This window comes from Sus scrofa, chromosome 13, assembly GCF_000003025.6.
Source record: "Sus scrofa isolate TJ Tabasco breed Duroc chromosome 13, Sscrofa11.1, whole genome shotgun sequence".
In the NCBI taxonomy this organism is placed as follows: Eukaryota; Metazoa; Chordata; class Mammalia; order Artiodactyla; family Suidae; genus Sus; species Sus scrofa.
The window spans coordinates 53,692,611-53,714,303 of record NC_010455.5 but is presented as its reverse complement, the minus strand read 5'-3'; the positions used below and the strand labels follow the sequence as shown (position 1 = coordinate 53,714,303).

The 21,693-nt window shown below is 50.7% G+C and overlaps 1 long non-coding RNA gene across 1 annotated transcript; it reads left to right on the top strand.

Annotated features, from left to right (window-relative positions):
• On the top strand, nt 411-21,150 carry LOC110256273. The gene is made up of 2 exons (XR_002337634.1): nt 411-712; nt 20,289-21,150. It is a non-coding gene; the product is annotated as an uncharacterized LOC110256273 (long non-coding RNA).

Sequence of the window (21,693 nt, the reverse complement as noted above, 5' to 3'; positions counted from 1 at the left end):
ACAAGGAGAATGCTATGTGCAAATGAAGGCAGAGATGGAATTTCTACAAGCCCAGAAATGCCAACAATGCCAGCAAACCACCATAAGATTTGAGAGAGGCAAGAAACACATTCTCCCTGTTAAGAGTCCTTAGAAACACCCCACCCTTGACTTTGGACTTCAAGGATCCAGAACTGTGAAACAGTAAGTTTAGTTTTCTTTAAACCACCCAGCTGATGGTAGTTGGTTTCAGCAGCCCCAGGAAACTAGCACACCTCTTCCTTGCATTGAAGTTCTTCTGTGAAGCTCTCCTGTCATGTTTCTGATTTCCAAGAGCCATTTTTGGGGTCATTCTCTGCATCTTTTTCTTTTGTTGCATCCTCTTCTTATTTCATGCCTGTGGTGTTATATTCTCTTATCTCTGAGAAAATTAATGATGATTTAAAGCTTTTTTTTTTAACCCAGACTAGTCTCTGTTAAGTTCCTTGTTTTATGTCCAAGTAAAGGCTTTTCCCAGGTGTCTCCAAGTCTCTATTTAAGAGGTGGGGGAGGGATAAAAGGCTGAAACACCAAGCTAAGTGTGGGCTTGTTAAGCGTTGAAGTAGTGGATGGGATCTTTGGGGGGTGTCTTTTTTCTTTAGGTCTGTCCACTTTGGACATGTCAGACTCTTCCAAATTCCTACCTGGAGGTAAAGACCTACTAGAAGCCTCCTGGGACTGCAGCCTTCATCAGGTACCGTCACACGTCTTTCTACTTGACTCTCTGGGGCATAAACATCCATTCTAGAGTGGAGTGGGAGAGGGACGAGCCTCCTGCCTCCAGGAGTGAGGAGAGGGCCCAGGAGCAAATCCGGAATCCATCTACTCCCTTAATAGCTTTTCACCAGTTCTCCTTATTCATTCATCCCTGTCCTTCACCTCTCCATCTAGAATTACATGAGGAACACGTTCTTGACCTTTTGGAGGATTTGGTTTGTTGGCGGTTTTTGCAACTGGGTTTAAGATTTGGCTTTCTTAAGGCGGTGGCTTCCTATCCATCTATTTTCCAGCTTAAAATATTTTCTTATTGTCTCCTCTTCATTCTCTCAGACCTGTCTGTTTGGTTTTGTGGTTGTTGTTTTCTGAAACAAACCCAACAAAAAAACCAAAAAAACAATACCCCCTACCCAATCCTAACCCAAACCTTTAATTTTGTACCCAAGGGCATGCAAAATATGTGTGTTCGAGGCTCCATCTTTATCTGAAAGTCTCAAGGTCTCTATTTAAAATAAACTTTTGCCTTCGTGACGAAAATACTCAATGAGCTAGGAATAGAAGCCCCTCAACCTGATAAAAGGCATCTATGACAAAGACATGTCCTACTTCCTTGGGTGAGACTAGATACTGGCCAGACAGATGGCAGAGGCAGTGGCTGGTCCTGCCCCACCTGCTACAAGGAAGTTTCCAAGCCTGGCTAGAGAGAACTGCATTTGGGCAGGGCTGCAATGGGGCCGCGGCGAGCAGGGAAGCTCCTTGGTCCAACTTAATAGTGGGGAAGGGGCTGAGCCTTGGAGCTGGGGGCCTGTGCCATGCTGTGCCTTTCCAGGGACAGCTAGGGAAATGAGGCCTCTTGGGCTTCCTTGAGGCCGAGGAATGCCATGTGGTACGCATTACCCGCCCCGTAATAGGCCGTTTACCTTCCCCGAGGCTGGGAGCAAACAGGCCTAATTGGTGCAGCCACTGCAATGCTGTCCGTCTCTCTCATTGTGGTCTCAGAACTCAAGACCCTCTTACTTTTGCAACCAGGACAGCTTGTTGAAAAGATGGTGGTCTTCGGTCTAAATGGAAAAAGCAACAGGACCACATTGGAGACGGTTGGGGAGGGTTTGAAGTGGTTTCTGGTTAATCCCAGCTGCATCTGTCCATCGGAGAGGTTGGCTGACTCTGGGGGCTGCCAGAATGAGGAAACGATTTCGCTAAGCCAGCCTGCCTCTGCTTTCCCAAATATGGAGTTCAAGGATTCATCTCTGGAGAAAATGAAACAGAAGCTTCCAGCAAAGGGTTCTTGGAAGTCGGTTTGTAATTAACCTTTCTGTGTAACATGAGATTTCTCAACTAAATCGAGGGGAAAAAAATAGATTTGATTTTAATAATTAACAGATACTTGTAAACAGCTGTTCCAGTGTGTTTTCTAGGGTATTGATTACGCGACATGCTGGGGGTCTTAGTCCAGAGTCGTGTCTAAACTGATCCAATCTATCTCTTTCCTTTAATTCAAGTTTTCTCCTGTACTTGACAGACAGGCTGGCCTGTCTCTGTGGGGGGGCTGTCGCACTGCTTCTCAAGCCTGGGGCCCCGGTTCCAGCCTTTGCCCTCATTTAATCTGTGACCTCGAGGACTTGTTTCCAAACCATAATTGAATTCCCATTTGATCCGGTTGACCTTGGCTTCCCATGGAGCCGACTCCCCTGTGGACGGTGGGCTCTGGGGACTCGCGAGGCAGTAGGGGTTGCCACCTGCGCCCTTTCAAGGCAGAATGCAGCTTATTTGGCCCACAGGGGTTGAAAAAGATTGTTGAACGTTAATGTGATCCGTGCTGTATGCGTCTGCAAGGCTGCCATGATAAAGGATGGCAGCCCAGCTGGCTTAACAACAGAAATCTCACTGTTCCTGTGGCTGGCAGTCCAAGGTCAAGGTGTCGACAGGGTTTCTTACAAGGGCTGTGAGAGAAGAATCTGTTCCATACCTGTCTCCTTGCCTTATGGGGGGCTGTCTTCCCCCTGTGTGTTTTTAAGTCATCTTCCCTCAATGTGTCAGTCTCTGTGACCAACTTTACCCTCTTTCTAAGGACACCAGCCATATTGGACAAGGCCTACCCTTGTGACCAGGACCATGCATGCACCCAGGATCTTCAAGGACAGCCTAAAATAGGATTGGGGGCATAAGCTTGAGAATCAGAGTTGAGTTCAAGTCCTAGAGCTGCCACCAGCTAGCTGTGGGATGTGGGTCCATCACTTCGTCTCTGAGTCTCAGTTTCCTCAGTGGAAATGAAATGTACAGCAGCAGAGCAGGATGAGCTGAGAACCAAGTGTTACACTGAGCATGTAAAGCAGCCCCCAGCGAACCTTGAATTAGCCACAGCTTGGCCAGGTTCACGCTGCCAGGCTGGGGACAGGAGGTACCCCAAGGCAGCCCTTGAAGAAGGCAGGACCAGGGGCTGGTTTGTCACTTAGCATGAAACTCCTACCTCGCAGTGAACTTCCAATGGAAAGGAAGCGTGGGAGTTCAATGTTTGCCCACTTAATGGAACTGTGACTTTGCTTCCTGCCGTGCCTCTTTCCCATGGGTCAAAGTTGTAGCAAGTGCTGTTGCCATTAGCATGTCTTTGTTTTGTTTTTATTTGTGTGGGAAACCAGCAACATAAATAAATTGGCTGTGTGATTTCAAGGAACTAAAACAAAATACAACACAACACAAAAAAAAACCCTAAGAACAATCTGCTTTGTCATGTCCCAAGTTTCTCTCCTCCAAGGTTCAGGCACCTGGGGGCTTCTTCATTCTGGGTGCAGAGATGCTTATTGCATGATCTTCTCAAGGCTTAGAGGGGCAGACTCAACATGCAAATGCACCTGTACTCCTCTAGTAATTTAAAAATAAATATAAAGCTAACATTTATTGAGCCATATTACTGCACCAGGTACTCTGTGTTTTCTATCAATTATCCTGATCAGCCCCTCCCAAAGCTAAGGATTAGCATTATCCCCTTTGACAGATGAGGCAATTAAGGCTGAGAGAGGACAAATGACTTGTCCAAGGTCACACAGCTGATTAAGATCCTTGGAGACCCTGGAGGGAATATAGGGCAGTTGTAGGGCTCCAGAACAGATGCTGAAACCCCTTCTGGCCTCTGTGGGAGTTGAAATAGGACTGCTGTGTTAAAATGTGGTGTCTGTGCCTTTCTGGGCTCCCAGGACATCTTGGCAGAATACAGACTGGCCACAGCTCAGAGTACTAAGTCTCTAAAAGACTGTTTACTTCAAAGAATGGTGGTCTTTCTCAACATAAATCCTCCCAAACTTTCAAAGTGTGATAGTCAGGTTTTGCTGTGATAACGCTGCATAACAAACAACTCTCCTCAAACTTTGGGAGCTTCCAGCAATATCTATGTATGGGTCTTGCTCTTGGGTCTGTGGGCCTTCTGGAGTAGCTCTGCTTCAGGCTTTGAGTCTTTGACCAGGTACATTCCATGTATTTCTTCCTTCTGGAATAAGTGGTTACCCAGAGGATGTCTTATGGTAAGTGGCAGAGGCACAGAAGACCTAATGAAATGAACCAAACACTTTTAAAACCTCTGCTCACACACACTCACTTACATCCTGCTGGCCAAAGGCAATCCAGTGGCCAAGCTCACTGTCACTATGGGGAGATGACCAATCCACCAACCTGATCGACCATTCAAATGCATCTCACTCCAAGGCCATCTTACCTGGCTGCAGTGGCTACAGGCTTTGCTTCTTATTTCCATGAGGATAAGGCTGGACATTTCCCAAAGGAACTTAACCAAAGACTGAAAGGGAGTGACAGAGAGGCTGTCCTGGATATCTGATGGTTCTGCTTGCCAGGAATGTGCTCTGCTAGTGAGTGATTCTTGATTTCCCTTTGGTGAGTCACTCACCCCATTCTCAGTCTCTGACTGGGGGGTGAGGATGCTGTCCTCACCTGCCAGCTTCAGAGGTGGATACCTGATCCTTTTCTGGCCAATGGGAATACTCTCTCCTCTTGACCAAATGATTAGTTCTGAGCTGGTCCAAGCTGGAACACTGAAAATGATACTCAGGACTTGTGCTAAAACTATTAGAACAGAGTGATATGTTTCCAGAGATTTTGTGAAGCAGAGTGGAGCCTGGAACCTTGGGTAGCTATCTTTGTACTTTTGGTAAAATAAAGTGAAACCTACACTGAAGAAAACAAGGTCAAGGGATGTAACAGAGTTGTGAGAACATTTGTTGAGCATCTGGATCCAGCTATGCTGGAAAGCCCGAAACTCTGCAATAATTCTTTTTGTAGTTGGAGGTAGGCTTGGGCCAGATTGAATTGGAAAGTTGTCCCTTGCAACTGAAAACAACTTACTAGTTCAGAACTAGATCTAAATGGGGTATTGTGAGATGGCTAAGTTCAGCCTTGGGTACAAATCCTAACCTTGCCCCTTAGAACTGTGTGGCCTAGTTGAGCCTTGGTCTCCTCATCTGTGAAATGGGAACAGTAATACTCACTTTAATGGTTGTTGTGCTGATAAACCGTATAAAACAGATTGTCTGGGTTTGGCAAGTTGTAGATCGTCAGTGAACAGTTGATGTTTATTATAAGCAGAAGATTGAGAGGCAGGCTTCCTGTCTTCCTGGGCCAGTGTCCAGCCTCCTGGTTTGTTTGCCCGCAGATCCCACAAGTCACACGACATTCCTTCCTGTCGCCTGCGGGAGGGTGGGGTTGGCACGAGCTCTGAGCTCTGGCCAGCTGTACCTTCTCTCCCAGAGCCTCCCTCTGGCCTGTCTTCCAGGCCCACGTCTGGGCCCAGAGGGCTCAGCACCTGAGAAATGCTGCTGTCCCAGCCCCACAGCCCAGCCCCAGCTCGGCCCCTGTAGGGGAGGCCTCTCCCTTTCCAGAACCACAGGCTTTTAGAGACAGGGAACTCAGGAGTCCTGGAGCTCCTTTGGCTTTGCTGTCAGGGCTCTTTCCCAGCTAGGAAGTGGCAGGCCCATAATTCAAATCCTGTTCTCTGCCTCCACCCTGCTCCCTCCCTGGGAGAGAAGTTGTGGGTCTGTTTCAAAACTTACTCGCAGGGGGGTCACTGACAATTTTAGGACACATGCCAATGAATGTTTTCAATTTTTTTTAATTTAATTTTTTTTTTTTTTTTTGCACCTGCAGCTTATGGAAATTCCCAGGCTAGTGTCAAATCAGAGCTGTAGCTGCCAGCCTACACCACAGTCACAGCAGGGCCAGACCTGAGCTGTGTCTGTGACCTACGCCACAGCTCATGGCAATGCCAGATCCTTAACCCACTGAGCAAAGCCAGGGATCGAATCCACATTCTCATGGATACTAGTCAGATTCTTAACCCCATTAGCCACAGTGGGAATTCTCGAATATAGTTCATTTTGACAGCTTTGCACTCAGTGGGGTAATTAGCCCCCAGCCCTTCCACAATAGAAAGCGAGGTCACAGGAGGGGGATTCCAATCTGTTTCATCCTCTTGCATTTCCAGAGACTTGAATAGTGCCCAGCACATAGTCAGTGCTTCATAAAGGTTTTATTGACTGAATCAATGAATAAAAGGGTGGAGTTCCAGTCGTGGCTCAGTAGTAACCAACCCGACTAGTATTCGTAAGGATGCAGATTTTATCCCTGGCCTCGCTCAGTGGTTTAAGGATCCAGTGTTGCCAGGAGCTGTGGTGTTAACTGCAGATGTAGCTCAGATCCTGTGTTGCTGTGGCTGTAGTGAAGGCTGGCAATTGCAGCTCCGATTTGATCCCTAGCCTGGAAGCTGCCATAGGCTGAGGGTGCAGCCCTAAAAAACAAAAACAAAAACCCAAAAAACTAAAAACAAAAGGGGGGTGGGTGGAGAGAATGCATCGCTAGCAGAGCTGGTTCTCAGAGATCAAGGTGTCTCTGGAAATCTATTTGAATAGGAAAATGTTAGGTCAGTCTGAAGACAAATACCAAGGGAGGAAAAGCAGCGTGTGTATGTGTAGGTGGAAATAGTGGTCAGGTGGAACCTGGGTCCCTGGATTCATGCAGTGCCAGGTGACTCAGCCCCCATGTCTGCTCCAGCCAAGCAGTCTGTGACGCTTTGTGGGCTGAGGCAAGAGATGAGCCTGCCGGTCCCAGGTGTATGAGTTTCCTGTGGTTGTCGTGACAAATTAACCACCACCTGGCTGGGTAACAGCTACAGAAATGTCTCCTCTCACGTTTCCGGGGGCTAGATGTCTGAAATCAAGGTGCAGACAGGACCATGCTCCCTTTGAAGTCCTTGCCTCTTTCAGCTTCTGGTGGCTCCAGGTGTTCCGGGGCACGTGGCCACATCACTCGAATCTCAGTCTCTGTCTTCACATGGCCTTCCTCTCTATGTCAGTGTCTTCCTGCTGTCTCTTAAAAGGACATGTCCTGGGGTTTAGGGCCTCCCCCCTACCCAGTGCTAACCCAGGGTATCCCATCTGGAGATCCTTACTTACATCTGCAAAGACCCTTCCTCAAATGTTCTGGGGCTTAGGACCTAGATCTATCTTTTTGGTGGATGCTGTTCAACTTAGGACTCCTGGGGTCTGGACCCTGTTTAGCCCCAACCCCAGGTCTGCAGTGTCACCTTCTCCAGGGAAGCCCAGTTACATCCCAGAGCTTCTTGTGGTGGTGGTGTGACAATCTTGGGGACATTTGATAGGGTCTGGGTGAGGGGAGCAGACTCCTTCCTGGGGAGGGACTACTCGCAGGCAGCCACCTGGGGCTTCTCTTCCGCAGCCACCACTGCCACTGGCATGTCAGAAGGAGGACGTGGGGAGGTGGGAGTATTTGATCCGGAGGCTTCACTGAAGAGAGGGTACTGCTTGTTCACCTCTCTGAAGCTGTCTAGCCCCTCTGCAGACTTTTTTTTTAAAAATCAATATCACTTATGGGAAGGAAGAAGGGACAAGAGCACCTGCAAGAGGAATGTGGCTCAGGAGTACCCCCAGGCCCGTGCTGCTGTCACTCAACAAACATTCATAGTTTACCAGCTAGGTGCCAGGCAATTGATAGAGCACTGAACCTCCCAGCCACAGCCCCGGCAGAGAGTAAAGGTGAAACTGTAGATAAAACAGTGACAAACATTATCGATGGTAGAAAGGAAATAGACTGAGGGTGGGGATGGAGAATAACAACATGGGAGGCCTTTCGGAAGAAATGGAATTCGAGCCAAGATTGAAAGCTGGGAAAAAGCATTCCAGATATGGGAACAGCATGTGCAAAGGTCCTGAGGTTAGAAAGAGCTCATCACCTTGGAAACATGGAACCAGGTCCCCGGTGAGCTGGAATGTTGTCATGGGGGGTGAGTGGGGTAGAGGTTAGTGGATGCCAAATCCTGCTGGCCCTGTGGGCTGTGGGAGGAAATTTGGATTTTATTCAAAGGATTTTAAACATGTTGTGTTATGACTTGAATTAGCTTGTTAAAATATCCCTTTGGGGAACAGGGAGAGACTTGATGACAGGGCAGGGATTGGCAACCTTTCTCTATAAAGGTCCAGATAGTAAGTGTTTTTGGCTTTGGGGGCCATATAGTCTCCATTGTGACTAATCAGCTCTGCTGTTGTTTGGCCCCAAAGCAGCCAGAAGCAATTTATAAGCAACCAGGTGTGGTGTGGCTGTGATCCAATAAAACTTTATAAAAACGGGCAGCCACTGGACAAGACTACAGGCAGTGGTTTGCTGATTCCTGATGTAGGGGCACAAAGGTAGAAGTGAGAAGAGCACCATGGGAAGTTCCCATGTGGTGAAGCAGCTTAAGGATCTGACATTATCACTGCAGCAGCTTGAGTTGCTGCTGGGGCATGGGTTCGATCCCTGGCTCAGGAACCTCCACAAGCTGAGGGCATGCCAAAAAAAAAAGTCACCCTGTGCAAGTGATTTAACCTCTCTGAGTAGAATGGGCACATCTTACCTTCAAGGAACATTATGAAATTTCTGAGTATTACTCTAGAGAAAATGCTTAGCATAGAGCCTGGGTTGTGGTAGGAGCTGGACATGTGGCCACACACTAGTGGCTTCTCTCTTACCACTTGGAGCCAGGATGGTCGTATGTGTAAAGTAAAGACTTTAAATCATGGGGTCTGTACCGCTGACCATCACTGCTTGTCCTCACGGTACTTAAGTGGCTGATTGATAGGCTTGTGTATGGAATTGCATGGATATCCGTTAGGGCTACCTCTTCACTTGGGCTGATATGACTTCTGCAATTTTTCATCCCTTTTCATCAGTGTGGCCTCAGCCACCTCCTGCCATGGGCAGCCCTGCAGACCCCCTGTCATTCTCTTCTCCCCTTGGGGAGATATCTTTGCAGCCACAGCTGCCACCACACTGCCCCTCTGGGGCTGCAAATTACATAAGCCTCGTTTACACCTTCCTGTGGCTTTTTTCCTTCTCTCACTATGGGAGATTTCTAGACTTCTCTTTCTGGCAGCTTGGGAGGAAGGAGACTCTACAGAAAGGTAAGGGACTGTTTTTCTTGAAAATCCTGGCTCGGGAAGGGAGAGGTAGGAACGGAAAAGTGGGAGAGTCAGTGAGAGCTCATCTACCTTCACCTTCTGGCCAGTCCCTGAGCGTGCAGTTCGGGATGAGAGGCAGGGAGGCCTGTGGAACTTTTTCCACCATGTTTCCCTTTGTTCTTGGGGTCGTTACCATGGCTGACCCCTGAGAGCAGGTACTTCAGGGGACGGTGGGGCTCCTCCCGTTGTACCACTGGAGGGACCGTGTGGTGAGACTCAGAGATGTAGAGGCAAGAAGGATGTATGGAGATGCAGAGAATGTGGCCAGGACCACAGGGCAGAAAAATGAGCTGTCCCCAAAGGTCAGAAAGAGAGAGACAGATGGACAAATAGATCTATAGATACGTCAATATTAGTCCCTTGATACACAGCACATCTTCTCTCTGCAGCAAAGTGAGAGCCATTCATTCAGTTGTCATCAAAGATTTCATGAGCACCAACAATGTGTGGGGCATTGTCTGGCACACTTACCATGGTACCAAGTGAAACGGGCCCGCTGCCTGCTCTCATAGTACCCTCAGTCTGTTGTGAAATCCAATGCCCTTGGCCAACAGAAACTATTTTTGTTCCTCTGATTATTTCCTATGGTGAGTCACATAGCAGCCCACAATTACCCCATCATTAACCAGGAGAAGACAGAGGGCAGGACCTGATAGCCTGGTTATCTACATAAGTACATAGAAAGAGGCTGACTGGCATCATTGAGCCAAAACATGAAGATATGAGAGTTAGACCTGCCTAGGTTCAAATCCCTAGCTTTGCCATTTGTTAGCTGTGTGACCTTGGGAAAGTCACTCTACCTCTCTGAACTTCAGGTGCCCCATTTGTTCCTTACTGTAGGTGTTGAGGATTTAACAATGAACAAGGCAGACAGAATAGACAGAATCCCCGTCTTTGTGGCAGTTTCCATTCGGGCTGGGGGAAACAGACAATTAAATAAAAAGACATGAATTTCTAGGACAGCAGTTGGTGTTGAGTGGAATGGAGAAAAATGACCCAGGGAAGAGGATGAGAATTACCAGGATGTGGGTGAGAGGTCTCATCTGAGTGCTTGAAGGAGGTGAAGGAATGAGCTTTATGAATACCTGGGGGAAAAGAACTCCAAGCAATGGGAAAAGCAAGTGCAAAGGCCCTGAGGCAGGCAGGAGTTTGCAGATGTGATTAATAAGGATCTTCAGATGGGGAGATTATCCCAGTGAGACCAGTATAATTCCAAACATCCTGATTAAGAGCGAGGCAGGAGACTGGAGGAATAGATGGTAGCATGAAAATGGAAGCAAGAAGTTATTGTGCTCACAGGAAGGGGGCCACCAACTGGGGAGCATAGTGGGTATCTAGGAAGAAAAGACAAGGGACCAGTTTCTCTGCTGAAGACTTCAGAAGGGACTCAGTCTTGGCAGCTCCTTGATTTTAGACCTCGGCTCTCCAGAACTGTAAGAGAATACATTTGTGTTGTTTTAAGCTGAGGCATTTGTGGCAATGTCTAACAGCAGCCAGAGGAAGCAAGTAGAAGAAATAGCTCAGTTCTACTTTTGTGAAATGGAACAGTGATTGCACTTGCCTGAGGGGTGGTGGAATTGGGGGAGGGGGGAAACCAGCAGCCCCGAGGCTCCAAGGTTGCCTGCTGACCTGGCCAAGGAGTGTTCCTGGGAGCCAGGAATGGGGGCCATCATTCCGTCCCCATATCCCTCTCCGGCCAGAGACCTCGGGCCTCTTTTCCTGCCCTGTCCCCCTGGGACTCCAGCTATGGCTCCCCTGGCTGGTCTCCATGCCCCAGAGGCTCCAGCTTGCTCTTGCCAGCCCCTAGGCCTTCCCCAGTGCCTGGAGCCCCCCAGGTGGCATAGCCTGTGCCTTGGGTTAGCCTTAAATGACTGTGACCCCTGCTCGTCCTTCCTCATTCCCTCCTCTGTTAAGTGGTGGCCCCTTTTCTGCATTTTCACCGTCCATAGCCCTTAGCACACCCTTGGTGTGCTATTTAAATGTTTATTTCCTTCTTCGCTTTCCCCTCCAAGGGGAAGACAAATAGCTCTATTTATCAAGCCCTCAAGCTGGCCAGTCTGGGCTGCTGTGAAGAGCTGAGGGGTCACATGACCCATCAAGCAGGCTGTGAATAGCACCTTCTGGAGCTGTGCAAGGTGGTGGCCACGATGCAAAATTATCAGCAACTCATCACAGTCACCTGTGGGCTAAGGTTCAGCCCACTTTACAGATGAGGAAGTGGTTGTGTGGAGAGGGGACACACGCTCAGCTCCCTGAGCCTTATATTTTTAAGTGCCGATTGACCATTTTGCCCAGTCCTCTCATGACCTTGTAAGATGGATGTTGCTGTCACCCCCACTGGGAAAAGTGAGACTCAGGCCCAAGATCATAGGTCTAGTAATTGGCTGGGCTAGGATTCAAGTGCAAGTTGGCCTCGTCTGAGGGCTTAAGCCTCATGAAGAAATGAATTGAGGGGGAGTTCCCATTGTGGCTCAGCAGGTTAAGAACCTGACTCATATCTATGAGGATGCAGGTTTGATCCCTGGCTTTGCTCAGTGGTTTAAGGATCCGATGTTGCCGTGAGCTGTGGTGTAGGTTGCAGACACGGCTCAGATCCCGCGTTGCTGTGGCTCTGGCGTAGGCTGGCAGCTACAGCTTCGATCCGACCCCTAATCTGGGAACCTCCATATGCCACAGGTGCAGCCCTAAAGACAGAAAAAAAAAAAAAAAAAGAAAGAGAGAGGAAAAGAAAAAAAAAAAAAGAAAGGAATGAGGAAGGAACAAGTCAGGAGGTGAACTTTTCTTCCTTGACTGTGACCTTGGGGATGTTTCATTACCTGGTTTGCTGTAATTTGTAGCTATGTGTGGCCCTGAATTTCCAGTGCGCTCATTCAGCCACTTGAGAACAGTCAGCAGCAGCAGTTTCTGGGCTCACACCTGAGTTGGGTTCTCAGCCTCCTGGGGAAATTCTACCCCTCAACCTGCCCTGACTCAGGCCTTTTCTCCTGGCCCTGGAGGTCCTGAGACCTTGGGCCTTCCTGGAAGAGGCTTCTGCCCAACCAGGGCTACTCAGCACTACTGGGCCCTTGGCCCTTCCTGGAGGGACAACTGAAAATTTCTTGGTTTTGCCTCCCTGTCCCTTGGGGTCCAGGCCCCAGTGGCTGTGGTGTCAGGGGAGCTGGTGATCCCAGAGGGTCTGTTGGATCTTTTGGGGGCATAGGGGTCATTTCAGGGCAGCTGGGAGGGCCTTGCCAGGCTCTTTGAGGGGAATGTTGCCATGCTGAGTGGCTGCCTCCCATCATTGTGGGTTCGGGCTTCTTGGCTTCCGTTCGAAGCTCTTTATTAATCCTAATACATCCCCTGTGATGTGAGCATTAATAATCATGAAAGGTCACATGTCTTGGTTGCTTACCAGGTGCTGGGCCCTGAGCTGAGGTCCTACCTGTGTTCTATTTTTTCCTTTCACACCACTCTTGCAGAGTAAGAGCCATTAATGATATTCCCTTGGTGGCTGAGGAAACCACACATTCAGTAAGTGGCAGGGGCTTGTGAAGCCAATGTGAGTTCTGACAAACGGCCTCCTCAGAAATACCTGTGTAATAGATGAGGAGACGGAGACTCAGAGAAGTATAATGCCTTGCCCAAGGTCATGAAGTTTGCCCCTAAAAACCTGCTGTCCAGTGCCTTCTGGGAGAGTGAAAGAGGATGAGAGTTGACCAGTTTCCTGGGCTCTGGTGGGGCAGCCCCAGGAGGGCTGTGCTTTGGGAAATGCTTTGGGCCTCTGTTTCCTCAGTTGTAAAATGGTGGTGGTAACAGAGCTGTGCCTGACAGACACATGCTCCTTCCTAAGGCTTCCCCAGTCCTGCATTATAGGCTGAATTTTCTGGAGCCCTGCTTGGCCCCCATCCAAGCCCGGTAACACACAGTCAGCAGCCCTTCCCCTCCCCCACCAAGCTCCTATAATTGGCGTCCTGTCTGTGAATTATTGGCTCAGTATTTTTATAGGTTCCCCCAGTTCCCCAGCCCCTCACTCCCTCTAAGTAAAGGAGCTATAAGATTTGAGCCAAAAACACAGCTCAGAGAATGTATGCCAGTGACCCAGCCCCTCTGAGGGTGAGGTGGAGAACTTTCCATCTGGGCCCAGCCCTGGGCGGGGCCTATTCCTGTTCTCCCTCTGGCGGCTCTGGCTTCCCTCTTCCCACTGCTGCTCCACAGAAGCCGCTCTGTCCCCTCAGGCTGGGCCGGTTCCCTGCAGGGCCTCTCATAATTCTGGGACAAGTAGGGACTGTGTTTGCAGGCTGACCCGGAGGCAGTCAGCCAGGAAAGTCAGTCAGTCTGTCATTGTCTCACAGTCAGACTCTGACACACAACCAGGGCCACACAGTGAGGCAGGGCCCCTTACAACTCACGTCACAGCTGTGGTCAGCTGGTCCCCTGGCCAGCCTCCACCAGTCAGGCAGTTAGCCATCGACTCACAGATGGATTTGGTTACACCCAGTCGCAGCTGTTCACACCAGGGGTTACAGTCACCACCCGCCGGTCACCCAGCCAATCTCAGTCAGCCAGTCAACTGGTCATTGCCTCACAGACCCGCCTGTACAGTCAGGGCTACAAGGACAGACATGGCCACTCACAGTGTGAGTCACAGCCATGGTCAGCAGGCCTCCCTGCCAACTGGTCAGTCTCAGTCTCGGTCTCTACCAGCCAGTCAGACAAGGCAGGTCAGTCAGCCTACCTCCAACAGCCAGCCAGTCACTTCCATCACCTCATCCTCTGTCATCAACAGCCCGACAGGGTCAGTCAGCCAGTGAGCATGTAACAATCAGTCAGCTGGCAGGATGTTGTCTCTCAGACAGACTCAGTCACACGGCCACCTGGTCAGCCTGTCAGTCAGGCTGATCTGTCTCAGGAAGCCCATGGCAGTCAAGGCTGGCACACAGTCATTTTTCAGTGATGGAGGTGGGGGGTCGCTCCACTCAGCCAGACCTCTCATTTGGGCAGAGTCAGTTTCTGTCCCTGGAACAGAGTGAGTCACAGGCAGCCACTGTCTGTGGCCTGGTCAGTCCCAACCGCAAGGAAACACTAGCCAGCCAGTCAGTCAATCTCAAAGAGTCAGGGGTGCAAGTGAGGCAGCCAGCCAAGGCTCTGGAGTGGCAGACAGACATCCAGTCATCTATTCAGTCTGAAGGAGATGGCCTCTCCTCCAGCCAGAGTCCTTCAGGCAAGGTCACCCTCAGGGATGTTGAATAGGAGGCCATAGTTAGTCACCCTGCCACCTAATTAATTTGAATCAGCCACCAGCCCCACTGAATTGGTCTGTCAGTCACAGTAGTTGGGTAGGCAAAAAGTAAGTCATGGTAAGTTCCAGCTGGAGAAAAATGACTCTGGTTCAGATCGTCAGTGTCGGAAAGTGAGACACATGAACACGGAGAGATCTCGACAAGGCTCTTTCTCTTTGCTTCTGCAGAAGGCTGTGTGTACTCAAAAAGCATGCCCCAAGAAGAAAAGATCCCCCTCTTTATCCCTAATGCAGGGGGAATATCTGTCCCCTTTCCATTGGTCAGGTCAGGGTGCACATTCTTCTTGGTTGGCTAATTGGAACAAACTGTTAGTGGGAGAAGAGGGAAAGAGGATGGGGTCCCAGGAGGGCATCTCAGTTGAAGCGGGAGCAAAATGGAGTAACCAAGACTTCCTTTGATAGAAAAGACATATGTTAACTTTCACGTCCGTTCAGTTTGAATTAGTCACGCAAACAACCAGTTAACTACCCACCACCAGGCCCATGGTCATGAACCTGCCAGCCAGTCAGTCATGCAGCCTATGAGTCAGCCTCCAGGTCAACCAGTCACTTGGCCAGTCAGGCTCAATCCATCAGCCCCTTTTCAGTTGGTCCAGTCACTTGCAGTTTGGTGGGGGAGGGGGCAGCCTTACAGCAGGAAGAGCCACATCCTGGGCGCGATGCTCATGCCAGGAGTGGATCCGGCAAGAGAGTGTCACTGGGCAGCAGAATCCCTGAGAGCATAGAGGGAGGGACTGGGCACAGAGGGGGCCTGGGTGTCCCCACACCCAATGTGGGCTGCTTGGAACAGGATGTTCTGAAGTGAAGAGACAAGCCAAGGAGCGAGGCGTGCGTGTGCAATGTGTGCGTAGAGGAGGTGAGTGGCCCTATGGCATGGCAAGGACAGAAGCAAGGTCCATCCCAATCAGAACCAGCTGGCCACCATCAGACAGTCAACACCAAGGTGCAGGGTGGCTTCTTACAGAACCAAACGAATCCCTAGCAAATTCCTCACAGAAATCCTAAATCCAACCTCAGGTTTGCCTTAACCCCCGTTAGCAGTGTCCAGAATTCATGGTCCCACATCAGCCTCTGCTTTTAATTCATCAGGAAGATTGGGGGTGAGGGGGCAAGGAAGCTGACTTAGGGCTCCAGTGGAACCCACTTAGCCAGAGAGGGTGAAGGCCTCTGGGACAGAGCAGGGGACTGTGGCACAGCTTTTGACCCACAGCACCTGTATGCTCTGTGAGGGCTGTTTCAGGGTGGCTCCCGGGTGCTCTTCCCAGAGGAAGGAGGCAGGGGACAATAGAACATGCGATGTCCTGAAATCCACCCCCTGCCCCCACCGTAATTTCCTTTTCCTCTCCTCCCCCACCCCTTTCTCTCCTCCCTCCTCCATCCTCTCCTCACCTCCCCCCTGCTCTGCCCAGATCAGAGCCTCACCCTTCTCCATTTATTTTGCTTCTGTCCTTGCCATGCCATAGGGCCACTTACCTCCTCTACGCACACATTGCACACGCACGCCTCGCTCCTTGGCTTGTCTCTTCACTTCAGAACATCCTGTTCCAAGCAGCCCGCATTGGGTGTGGGGACACCCAGGCCCCCTCTGTGCCCAGTCCCTCCCTCTATGCTCTCAGGGATTCTGCTGCCCAGTGACACTCTCTTGCCGGATCCACTCCTGGCATGAGCATCGCGCCCAGGATGTGGCTCTTCCTGCTGTAAGGCTGCCCCCTCCCAGCTCTCCTGGAGCACAGGGCTGACAAGGAAAAGCCTGGGAGGCTGGTGTGTCCACGCACTGAATTCCTCTGCGGCCCCAGGGTTTCCCTGGAGCCAGGCAGGGGTTCTCATTAGGGGCAAACACTGGCTCCAGCCCAGCTGCGGCTGCAGGCCAGGATTTCAGAGCCCGAGGGGAGAACAGTTCATCTCAGAGGCACCAAGGCTGCTTCCTGCACGAGTGGAACATGTTCTTGGCAGAGGGGCCCTGGACCCCTGCTGGGCTTCCTGGGCTCCCAGCTCACTGGCCTGTGACAACACTGGAAATGGCAATTGGTTTTCAGAGCCTCAGACCCTACTTCCAAGGGTCTAGGTGCTGATGAAATTGAGAACGTATAGGAAGAGATGAGGTCACTGCTGACTTAGGACTAATTTTTTCCAAGCAGGCAAACTGATGGCCGAGGCTAGAAAGGCTCCTAGGAGATTCTTCACAGGCCCCTTCTCAACCTGGTTCCACATAGACCTGGTCCAATCGTCAGTTCCAGTCGCTGAGGGCTTCTTATGTGCCCAGCGCTATCTTAGGACATTTCACTCTCACAATAATCCCACAAAGTCAGCGCTTTTGCTGTACCCATTTTATGGAGAAAGAAACTGAGGTTTTGAGAGTTGGAGTCATTTGCCCAAAACCATTATGGTGAGCGGCAGAGCCAGAGCTTTCTAACTCCTAAGGCCCAGGGGGTACCTCCCCTTGTTCTGAAAGCTGAAGATGCATCTCGTCCCCCCTCTGCCCCCCCTCCCCATTTCACCCTGGTTTTTCCTCTCTGGAGAGGCCTTACAGGGACAGCCTCCCCTATCACCCTCTCCTTCCAGCTCCCAGTTCTCTGGGGTTCTGCTGTCTGCCTCATGTCCTGCTTCATGTTCTTCTTTCTTGAGAAACTGAAGCTCCAGATGTTAGGTGGACACGTGACCCCCTGGGATAAAGATGATATTCCGCAGCGACCTTGGGCTGATAGGATGCAAAAATCAGGCTACTCTTTGCCTTTAGGAGGAGTTTTCTGTGGATTGGAAAAAGCCGTTGCCTCTGAGTAGATGCTGTGTGTGACTGGCTCTTGGTGGATTAGAAAATGCAGCACCAAGAGAAGGCTACAGCCCTGGGTGCTGACACATAGTGGGGGGCAGGGGGAGTGTGGCCCTGACTTCAAGAGTGTGGTCCTGGCACTGGGGAGGGTGTTAGTAAGGGGGCTCAGCCTCTGCCCCAGTTCTTCCCCAGCCCAGGCGTGGGCTGTGGTGCATTGGCCCTGAACTCTGTGGCCTGGGGCACCAGGGCCAACTGTCCTTACTCACCTTCTCTCCTTGCCACCTCTGCATCTTGCTTCTTCCCTGCCCTCGCCCCCTCTCCACCTCTCAGCTTTCCCCATCTTCTCTTCCTCCCTCCTTCTGCCTGTCCCGGATCCCAGCTCTCCCCCCTCCTCCTCCCTTCCCCTCCTCCACATTTAGCCCTCCTCCTTTCTCCCCAGACCCGTTTCCTCCCCTCCTTCCTGGTGGGTCGCTAGCCCTCTGTGGATCCTCCATCTCATCCCCGGGCTCTGTCATTTGTCTCCCTCTCCTTTAGTCTCTGTGTCTTTTTGTCTGTCTGTCTGTCAGCATCTCCCCCATCCCTTGCTCCTTCCCCACCCCTCCCCTCCCCTCTATTGCCTGCCTTCCTCCTCTAGTGGATGAGCAGCCGAGAACTCAGTTTGGAGGAGCCGCCCTCTGCCTGCATGTTCTTTAGAATAACCTGACCTTGACTCCACGCCCCAGGCCTGTGAGCTGGTGGATGGACGGGCCATCCCATCTCATCCGTCTCAGTCCCCACCAGCCTTCCCAGCATCTTTCCTGCAGGGTTTGAATGCAGAGCAGGTCTCCCTTTGGTCGTTCTCCACCCTGGCCACCCATCCTTTGAAGTCTTCCAGGGCTGCTGCTTCTAATCCACAGTCTGGTGTTGGTGTCAGATCTAGGGGACCAGCCTCCTTGGGGATATCGCATCATCTGCCCAAGCCCAGCCCTGCCCTCCGCCCTGGGGCTGCCCTGAACACTCAGATTCCAATCCCTTTCTTCCCTCCGGGAGAGAGCCTAGCCACATCTTCTAGATGTCACAGAAGCCAGAGGCTGTCTCCAAGCCCTGCAGTAACCCCAGAGGGGCTGGCTTCCCGCTGGGGCCGCTGTGAACCAGCCATAAACAGCTCTCCTTCGTTCTGGTTTTCCCCAGCAGTAGAGACAAAACAAATATACATAGACCATAAACGGAACTCTCCATTTACCGTCTCCTCTGCTTCCTCTCTGTGCTTCCAAGTCCCCACTTTGCACACCTCACACCCTGTCTGGGTCAGGGGCAGCACACCCCTGTCATGGGGTTGGAGGGTGGGGAGGTGGGGGAGACCCCATTCAAGCAGGTTTCTGTCAGGACGCACATCCAGTCGTCGAGACTCTCCCGACCACCTCCACTTGAACCATCTTTGGGTTTAAAGCCAATGCAAGCTTCTGGAAAAGGCTGCTCAGGACTTGAGAGAGGGCTTGAGGGCTGTTTTCCTTGTCTTCCCCTCCCCTGCTCCCTCTCCAGTGCGGACTTAAAAAAATGCACAACCTGAGAGTTGAGAGGTAAGTTTTATTTGAGGCAAAATTAGGATGTAAGCCTGGGACACAGCATCTCAGGTGCCCCTGAGAAACCACTCCAAGGCAATGAGGGATGAGTTAGGATATACAGGAGTTTTTGCAACAAAGGGCAGGGAGCAGGAACAAAAGAGGGTTACCTGAGATCTCCCAGGCTTAAGTCCTAATTTACCCCAAATAAAACTTAACTCTCAACTTTCAGATTGTGACTTATTTATTTATTTATTTTTTTGTCCTTTTAGGTCCACACACATGGCATTTGGAAGTTCCCAGGCTAGGTAGGGGTCGAATTGGAGCTACGGCTGCTCGCCTATGCCACAGCCATGTCTGCAACCTGCACCACAGCTCACAGCAACACCGGATCCTTAACCAGGCCAGGGCTCAAACCTGTGTCCTCCTGGATGCCAGTTGGGTTCGTTAACCACTGAGCCACGACAGCAATTTCCAGGCTGTGCCTTTTTTAAAGTTGACACCAGCTTCTGCTCCATCTCTTACTCACCTGCTAGCATGTTGGCTGAGGACCTTTGCTGAACTAAGGTTGCTGAACAGTTGAGCGTTTATCACTGGGGGCAAAAGGCACTCAGGAGACCCGGAGGGGAAGCTGGGGGCTCCTGGGATACTTTAGAAACTCTGGTTTGGCTAAGGAATTTGGATATGAAAGGAATGTAGGCAAAGACTAGGAGACCCAGAGAAGCTGTGGGGGTGGGGGAGGTGGAAGGAAAAAGGCCTTGGGCATCTAAACCTCTACTTCATGTGGGGCTTACTCTAGATTTTTTTTGTTTTGTTTTGTTTTTTGGGGACGCACCAGAGGGATATGGATGTTTCCAGGCTAGGGGTTGAATCGGAGCTGTAGCCAACAGCCTACACCACAACCACGGCAATGCTGGATCCGAGGCTCGTCTTCAACCTACACCATAGCTCATGGCAATGCCAGATCCTTAACCCACTGAGCGAGGGCAGGGATGGAACCCGTAACCTCATGGTTCCCAGTCAGATTTGTTTCTGCTGTGCCACGACAGGAATTCCAGCAATAGGGATCTTAAAGACCTCTTCACAGGCCTGGACTTCGGGCATTGCAGGGGTGAGTGTTGTGTCTTAATCTATAAACTCCCCCCCCCACCGCCACATTAGCAGTAAGGGTCTGGGGATTCCAGCAGGTGCCTCCTGAGAAGGGGCCGCCCTGTAGGGAAGATTTCTGAAAGGGACCCTCTCCTGGCTTCCCATCCAGGCCCCCTCCCCATCACCAGCAGTTCTATGGAGACTTTATTTGGATTCATGCTTGGCAGTGATGAGACTTTGTGAGGGGCCTGCAGCATGGAACGCAGCACCAGGAGCCCTTCATGCCCAGACTCGAGGGGGCTTTGCAAAGACACTTCCTCCCCTGCTGAGCTCAAACCCACCATTTTCCTCACTTCCAGGTTCCAAGTAGGAGGGCCAGGCCACAGTGTGAAACGCTCTTAGCAGAATCCTGCTGGGGTGACAAGGCAGAAGAAAAAGGCAGATGGCTCCCTACTGCCCTTAGGATGACATCCAAATGGGCTGCCTGCTGCATGAACAAAGGCCGTCCTCAGCCTGCCTCTGGGCACTGCTCCAGCCATGCCCTTGTCATGTGCAGCCCATCGCAACCACAAGAACTCTGCAGCCCTTGGAAGAGGTCTCCTGGGACCCCAGGCTACCCCCTCAACAGAGAACATTCTTCCCTCTTAGCCAACTCGTACGCATCCCTCAGAACTTAGATGTCACCTCCTCCGGGAAGCTGTCCCAGAATGCCTCAGAGGAGAAGCAGCAGGTCTTAACTGTTAGGCGTTCAGGCACAGTTGGGTTAGACTCCCACCTGCTAGCTGTATTAATGGCCTCGGGCTGCTGAAACAAAGTACCACAAGCTGGCTGTTTCAAACAACTGAAATTTCTTGTCACGTAATTCTGGATGCTTAACGTCCCAAATCCAGGTGTCAGCAGAGCAGATGCTTTCTGAGGGCTGTGAGGGAGAATCTGTTCTGTGCCGGTCTCTCAGCTTGCCTTGTAGAGGCCCTTCTCCCTGTGCCCTTGCATCATCTTCCCTCTATGTGACATCTGTGTCCAAATGTCCCCATTTTATAAGGACACGAGTCATATTGAATTAGAGCTTAGCCTAATGACCTCATCTTAACTTAATTACCTCTGTAAAAAGGCCTGTCTCCAACTAAGATTGTATTCTCAAGTTCTGGGGGTGGGTTAGGATTTCAATGTATCTATTGTGAGAGACACAATTCAATGCATTACACTACTAGTTGACCTTGACTGTGTTACTTAATTTCTCAGAGCCCTTATTTTCTCATCTGGTAAAAGAAGGTTGTGAAAGGGAAAAGCCTTGTTCCGGGATGCTGGGGACTTTGGTTCAAGGCTTAGTTCCATTGACCTTGGGCAAGTCCCTTTGACTCTCTGATGCAGTTCTCTACTGCAGCAAACAAAGCCCTCCCAAACCGAGTGGCTTAAGACAACTTTCATCTGTTTTGCTCTTAAATCTGCAATTTGGGTCTTGGAGGGGAAAGCTTTTCTCAGTTCCAGGTGACAAAAGCTGAAGCAGGCTTGAATGCAACTGGAGGGTGAGTTACGATGAGTCACTCATGGATCCCATCAGGTAGATGCTGGCTGAGGACTGGGAGCTCAGCCAGGGCTGAGAGCCAGGGACTTTGGTTTTCCTTGTGAGTCTCTCCATGGGGTTGCTTGGTCTTCCTCACAGCATGGTAGTTGGGGCCCAAGAGTGTAGCTGGGTGATCAGGTCAAGCTTCCACCATCCTTGCTTTTGCCACTTACTTGGTGTGTCCCCTTGGGAACACACTC